Genomic DNA, 7469 nt, shown 5'->3' on the forward strand with positions numbered 1-7469 from the left:
TGGCGTTTTTTCGCCTTTATCTAGCAAATATGTCCTCTTCGTTCGAAACAAAATGTTTCCACCAATAAAATGATCAATATTTCTAAGAGCCTGGTCACCTCTCATTTTATTGACCATAACAGAACTCGTTTCGCAAAGTAGTAATTTTGACAGAATTACTATTTTGCGAAATGGCGTTTATTCGCTTTTATTTAGCAAATATGTCCTCTTCGTCCGAAAAAAAATGTTTCCACCAATAAAATGATCAATATTTCTAAGAGCCTGGTCACCTCTCATTTTATTGACCATAACAGAACTCGTTTCGCAAAGTAGTAATTTTGACAGAATTACTATTTTGCGAAATGGCGTTTTTTCGCTTTTATGTAGCAAATATGTCCTCCTCGTCCGAAACAAAATGTTTCCACTAATAAAATGACCAATATTTCTAAGAGCCTGGTCACCTCTCATTTTATTGACCATAACAGAACTCGTTTCGCAAAGTAGTAATTTTGACAGAATTACTATTTTGCGAAATGGCGTTTTTTCGCTTTTATTTAGCAGATATGTCCTCCTCGTCCGAAACAAAATGTTTCCACTAATAAAATGATCAATATTTCTAAGAGCCTGGTCACCTCTGGTCACCTTATAAGTATTTTCCTAGCAGTTTGACCAAACCTCGAGCGTTAATTGAGTTTGGCTGGAATTGCCAGTCACGCATGTGGCTTGTTGGTGAGCTATAAAATCGAGTTGCGGCAACCATAAATAGAACAGAACAAAATACAAGGAATACAGAGCAGAATAGAAAACAGAATTATAACAACAATAAAGAGTAAACTCCGAGCCAATAAAGAGCAATCGAGAACAAAAACAAGTAGTTGTCTTTCATTTTGTTTCGGGCAAAGAGGACATATTTGCTAAATAAAGGTGAAAAAAAACGCCATTTCGCAAAATAGTAATTCAGTCAAAATTACTACTTTGCGAAACAAGTTTCTTTTATGGTCAATAAATTGAGAGGTGACCAGGCTCTTAGAAATATTGATCATTTTATTAGTGGAAACATTTTGTTTCGGACGAGGAGGACATATTTGCTAAATAAAAGCGAAAAAACGCCATTTCGCAAAATAGTAATTCTGTCAAAATTACTACTTTGCGAAACGAGTTCTGTTATGGTCAATAAAATGAGAGGTGACCAGGCTCTTAGAAACATTGATCATTTTATTGGTGGAAACATTTTTTTTCGGACGAAGAGGACATATTTGCTGAATAAAGGTGAAAAAACGCCATTTCGCAAAATAGTAATTCTGTCAAAATTACTACTTTGCGAAACGAGTTCTGTTATGGTCAATAAAATGAGAGGTGACCAGGCTCTTAGAAATATTGGTCATTTTATTAGTGGAAACATTTTGTTTCGGACGAGGAGGACATATTTGCTACATAAAAGCGAAAAAACGCCATTTCGCAAAATAGTAATTCTGTCAAAATTACTACTTTGCGAAACGAGTTCTGTTATGGTCAATAAAATGAGAGGTGACCAGGCTCTTAGAAATATTGATCATTTTATTTGTGGAAACATTTTGTTTCGGACGAAGAGGACATATTTGCTAAATAAAGGCGAAAAAACGCCATTTCGCAAAATAGTAATTCTGTCAAAATTACTACTTTGCGAAACGAATTCTACTATGGTCAATAAAATGAGAGGTGAGCAGGCTCTTAGAGATATTGATCATTTTATTGGTGGAAACATTTTGTTACGGACGAAGAGGACATATTTGCTAAATAAAGGCGAAAAAACGCCATTTCGCAAAATTTCGTTTCGTTTCGTTTCGTTTCGCAAAATAGTACAATTTCGTTTCGTTTCGTTTCGTTTCGCAAAATAGTATAAGCCATTATTTCGTGTGTGTTTGTCACACAAGTACTGTTGTGTCTTCAAAAGCGTATGCTTCAATTGACAGGTGTCACATCGTGACAGTTACTTTTCCAAAAAATGTTTGAAAATTTGTTCGGAAGCCTTTTAACTACCTTTACAAATAAAAATCTTTCGTTGAAAGTTTTCTCTTTAATTTGAAGAAGCCGAATGATTTTAGGGCTACAATTACGAGTTTATTTACGGGAAAATCCTCCTTGAACTGAACAATTTTATAGCGAGTGAGTTATAAAGAAAACAAACGTTATTCAAATTAAAGAGAAAGCTTTCGCCGAAATATTTTTATTTGTCAGTGTAAAGGCATCCTCGGAGACCCAGGGGCTGAGTCGATTTCAAGTTAGGGCATGAAGAGCCCCTGGGGACATTGGCTTACAAGACTAGTTCCAAACGGTCGCAGTCGTTCTGCCATCTGATTGGTGCCAGAAAAATCTTTGTGTTTTTCTGCCCAATCAGATTGAAGTGTGCTTTGGAGTCCTTTCGTGTGTTGTAACACGGACAAATACCAATCGCTCAGTTGCTGGCTATTTTTGTTTGGGCCGTGCGACGGAGATTTGCTTGAGGTGAAAAGTTTCAGTCTCAGCACACAATGTAAGAGAAATCGATCAGATTGTCCGCGGAAATCTTACCGGAAATTATGCTGAATACTTTCGCAGGTATCACTAGAGAACGTGTTTTAAAGTTTGCGAGGTTTGTATACAACACAATGGTTGCAGTCATTGATATGTCGCTTTAAACCTTAAACAAGATTTAAGCTTAAATCTTCCTAGATTTTTTGCATAATTTGCTGTGACTGAAACTTTGCCAATCCCGTGAAGTTATTTTGTCGCACGGGCCACGCAGGTATGTCGAGGAACTGGTACTTGCGAAACTTTCTGTGCGTGCCAAAATCTAATCTCATCTTCGCTTGAAAAAAAAGGAAAAGCTGAGGGTGGAAACTTTTGCTTATTAGATGTGGGTAGATGACCCTGTACTATTAAGCTGACATTTGCAATAAAGCAAACCCGCCCTTTCAATCCAATATTTCTTGGTCTCTGGTTTTGTTTTTCCCCTTGAAAGCAACATCGGATCGATTCCCTATGATCAAAGGTATTTAAATTGGGTCTTCAACAATCGACCTACGAGGTGAAATGACAATGACCGAGGGACTAGAAGAGAATCCGTAGCCTTCCTAGCTCAAGAATTTCAACACTCTAAGCAGCAGTTGAAAGGTTAAACTCTTTCCAAACCCCTTCGGCAACTGCCCGAAACAATTTCTCCTTCCCACGATGTTCTCGTTAATAAGTTTTTGTTCAGATTTTAACTAGGTAACCGGAAACACAGCTAAGCTTTCTCTAAGCGCTTGCTGGAGGTCGTCCACGAACTTAAGCCGTATTGTGAAAGACTCTCCTGCAAAGCGAAGATTAGATTTTGGCGAGCACAGAAAGCAGAAAGCTACGTAGGCAAAAGCGCCAGTTGCTCGACATACCAGCGTGGCCCGTGCGACGAAATAACTTCACGGGATTGGCAAAGTTTCAGTCACAGCAAATTATGCAAAAAATCTAGGAAGATTTAAGCTTAAATCTCGTTTAACGTTTAAAACGACATGTCAATGACTGCAAACATCGTGTTGTATACAAACCTCGCAAACTTTAAAACACGTTCTCTAGTGATACCTGCGAGAGTATTCAGTATAATTTCCGGTAAGATTTTTGCGGACAATCTGATCGATTTCTCTTACATTGTGCTGAGACTGAAACTTTCCACCTCTAGCAAATCTCCGTCGCACGGCCCAAACAAAAATAGCGAGCAACTGAGCAATTTGTCCGTGTTATAACACACGAAAGGACTCCAAAGCACACTTCAATCTGATTGGGCAGAAAAACACAAAGATTTCCTGGCACCAATCAGATGGCAGAACGACTGGGACCGTTTGGAACTAGTCTTGTAAGACAATGTCCCCAGGGGCTCTTCATGCCCTAACTTGAAATCGACCCAAAGCCCCTGGGTCTCCGAGGATGGTGTAAAGGTTTCCGAACAAATTTTCAAACATTTTTTTGAAAAGTAACTGTCACGATGTGACACCTGTCAATTGAAGCATACGCTTTTGAAGACACAGCAGTACTTGTGTGACAAACACACACGTGTTAACTGATCATGCGACGATTTTCACGTAAAGAGAAAAACAGAGATCTTACGAAAAGTATTTTTTATTTCCAACGACGATTAATCTTCGAAGATTTACCTCTGTTCCGTTTTAAAATGTCACGGAAAGTGAAATTGTAAGTGAATGCAAATATATGTTTCCCGCTCTTTTTGGTTTTTATCTTTTTTCACACGCACGCACAAATGACAACTTTGTCCGCAACGGACGCGGGTCCTTTAGTTTCAAAAAAATGTGGCAAAATCGGTCAGCCCCACCCAGGCACACCGGCGTCTTTGATGATTTTTAGAATTTTGAAACTTTTCGGAAACCGCAAAAATTGGGTCGCATTAGAAAATGCTTGTGTTGACAGAGTTTAATCCCAAGAGTAAACAATTCGGTCGTAATGCGACCCGAGCCTTAAAGAATCCAGGATGCTACACCAATTTTTTAACAGTTCAGAAATATACGAACAGTTCAGAAGTTCCCATTACGGACCGACCTATGCTGGTGAATAAGGGCCTGATTACATGAGCCGAGCTGGCCCTGTTAGCCGGGCTGATTTCTTTTGTTTTGGTGTTCTCCAAAGCGTGAAAACAAAAGAATTCAGCCCGGTTAACCGGGCCAGCTCGGCTCATGTAATCAGGCCCTAACACTTTTATCTTTTTCTAACGCATAAAAACAATGATTGCTAAAAGAACCCGAATGATTTAGGGCTACAATTACGAGTTTAATTACGGGAAAATCCTCCTTGAACTTCACAATTTGATGGCGAGTGAGTTATAAAGAAAAGAAGCGTTATTCAAGTTAAAGAGGATGTTTTCGCCGAAACATTTTTTTGATAAGCAACTGTGACGATGTGACACCTGTCAATTGAAGAAGAAAGAAGCATACGCTTTTGAAGAAACAGCAGTACTGGTATGACAAACACACACGAGTTAAATTATCATGGGACGATTTTCTCGTAAAAAGAAAAACAGTTAGAGATCTTACGGAAAGTATTTTTTATTTCCAACGACGATTAATCTTCGAAGATTTACCTCTGTTCCGTTTTAAAATTTCACGGAAAGTCAAATTGTAAGTGAATGCAAATATGTGTTTTGGCCGGGAGTTGTCAGTCTGCTTGTTTGTTTTCTGTAATGGCGTGTGTAAATCGGTGTTTCTTCCACCGAAAAGCTGAAGTCAATGAGACTCTTTCTACCTAGACACAAGGAGATTTAATGCGACTTTCATTCATCGAATTCCTGCGTTTCTGCCGTGAAATTTACGACGAAAGTGTATTTTAGAATTTTGAACTGGTGCTGAATAAATTCTTTCTTAGGCTAAACTTATAAATTCTTTTGTATCTGGCGCATGTCAAACCCATTTGCAGCTTAAAAGTCAAACAGGTATTGTCACTTACTAAATTGGCTTGCCATTAAGTCTTATGATCGACTTCGTATGAAATTGTTTTTTTTGTTGTTGTCGTTTTACTAGTCCGCGTTTTACTAGTCCAGTCCAGTCCAGTCCAGTCCAGTCCTCGAAATACCATATGCCCGCACCAGAAAGTTGCGCAAGTACCAGTTGCTCGACATACCTGCGTGGCCCGTGCGACGAAATAACTTCACGGGAAGTAGTTTGTTCAGATTTTAATTAGCTAACCGGAAACACAGCTAAGGTTTCTCTTAGCACTTGCTGGAGGACGTCCACGAACTTAACGTTCTCTGCAACCTATGCCGTATTGTGAACGACTTTACTACAAAGCGAAGATTAGATTTTGGCGCGCACAGAAAGCAGAAAGCTACGTAGGCGAAAGCGCCAGTTGCTCGACATACCTGCGTGGCCCGTGCGACGAAAAAACTTCACGGGATTGGCAAAGTTTCAGTCACAGCAAATTATGCAAAAAATCTAGAAAGATTTAATCTTAAATCTCGTTTAACGCTTAAAGCGACATATCAATGACTGCAACCATCGTGTTGTCACAACTTTAAAACACGTTCTCTAGTACTAGTGATACCTGCGAAAGTATTCAGTATAATTTCCGGTAAGTTTTCGCGGACAATCTGATCGATTTCTCTTACATTGTGCGCTGAGACTGAAACTTTTCACCTCAAGCAAATCTCCGTCGCACGGTCCAAACAAACATAGCGAGCAACTGATAATAGAATAGATAGAATTGCTACATCACAATACTTAAGATTATGTAAAAAGGCGAAAAATTGGCAATTTAAAAAATATTACGACTGCACTTTCATTTTAAACAATAAAATTGATTTAGATTCCTGAATATCTGGATTAAGATTGTTAAAATCATTTGATGCCTGATATGTTAGTTTTTGTTTTCCCCAGTTTGTTTTGGGAGCTGGAAGATGCAGTTTGTTACACTGGCGGGTATTATAATTCTCAAAGGTAGTGTTATGCTTAAAATTAAAATCAAAGTCAATGATGTTATTCAAGCATCTAAAAATAAAAACGCATCGGTGCACCTGTCGTCTTTGATCTAAACGCCTCCATTTTAAGGACTCAAGAGCATCGGTGGCGGAAGAATACTTGGCCTTGTTCAGTCGAACCCTCTAAATTTTCCCTCAGAACACTGGAAATCATGTTTCCGAAGACCAAATTTTCAAAATCTTGGACCCCTCAGAAGGGGAACAATTCTCCAAACCCCCCCCCCCCCCTTGACTAAATCCTGGATCCACCGCAGTTACCTAGTTACCTCCACCGACGCAGCACCACAGTTTCTTTAGAAACTTATACCCCATGCAAATAGAGATTGATTGGTGTTTCTCTGACTCTGAAAATGGCTTGGAATACACCAGACGCGTTATTCCAAGCACCAAGCTAATGTAATCCAAAAACAAAATCATTGTTTATTAAGCACTGCACTCTCACGTCGATTTAACATATTTATTCAGCTAGAAGCCGAGCGGTTTGTACATAAATTAAAGATAGAGTTAAGCGAAATTTTAGCCAAAGAGAGTGGGTTCAGCTTATAGTCAAGAATTTTCGAGAAAAAAAAAGATGCTTTAGTCCATTTGAACAACAACACATGGACATGTTTTCATTTAGAAGCCGAGCTAAGCCGAGAGCGCGAATGGACAGGAGTCCAAACCGTTTGGGGTCTCATTCTTGTTCAAATCCTCGACAATTGCAAGGAGTAGCCCTGTCGCTGTCTTGTCTTGTTGATATATAGGAACAAGCAATTAAAACTATACGATGCTCTGGGTAGATTTCGCAAACCGGAACAACTAGTTGTACCTTTCGTTACACAAAACTACTGCATCACGTTTAAGTGTTCACTCAATCTTGGTGACATTTTGATTGGTTAAGGTGTCCTCTTGATGGAAATTAAAGGCGGGCTTTCGGACCCAGAAAATGTTTGCTTTTCCCTTGAATAAAGGTGGCAAAAATTTGTGAATTACGTTGAATGAAGGTGTAACTATAACTGAACTGTACAACCGCTTGGCC

The sequence above is a fragment of the Stylophora pistillata genome, chromosome 12, assembly GCF_964205215.1.
Source record: "Stylophora pistillata chromosome 12, jaStyPist1.2, whole genome shotgun sequence".
Lineage (NCBI taxonomy): Eukaryota > Metazoa > Cnidaria > Anthozoa > Scleractinia > Pocilloporidae > Stylophora > Stylophora pistillata.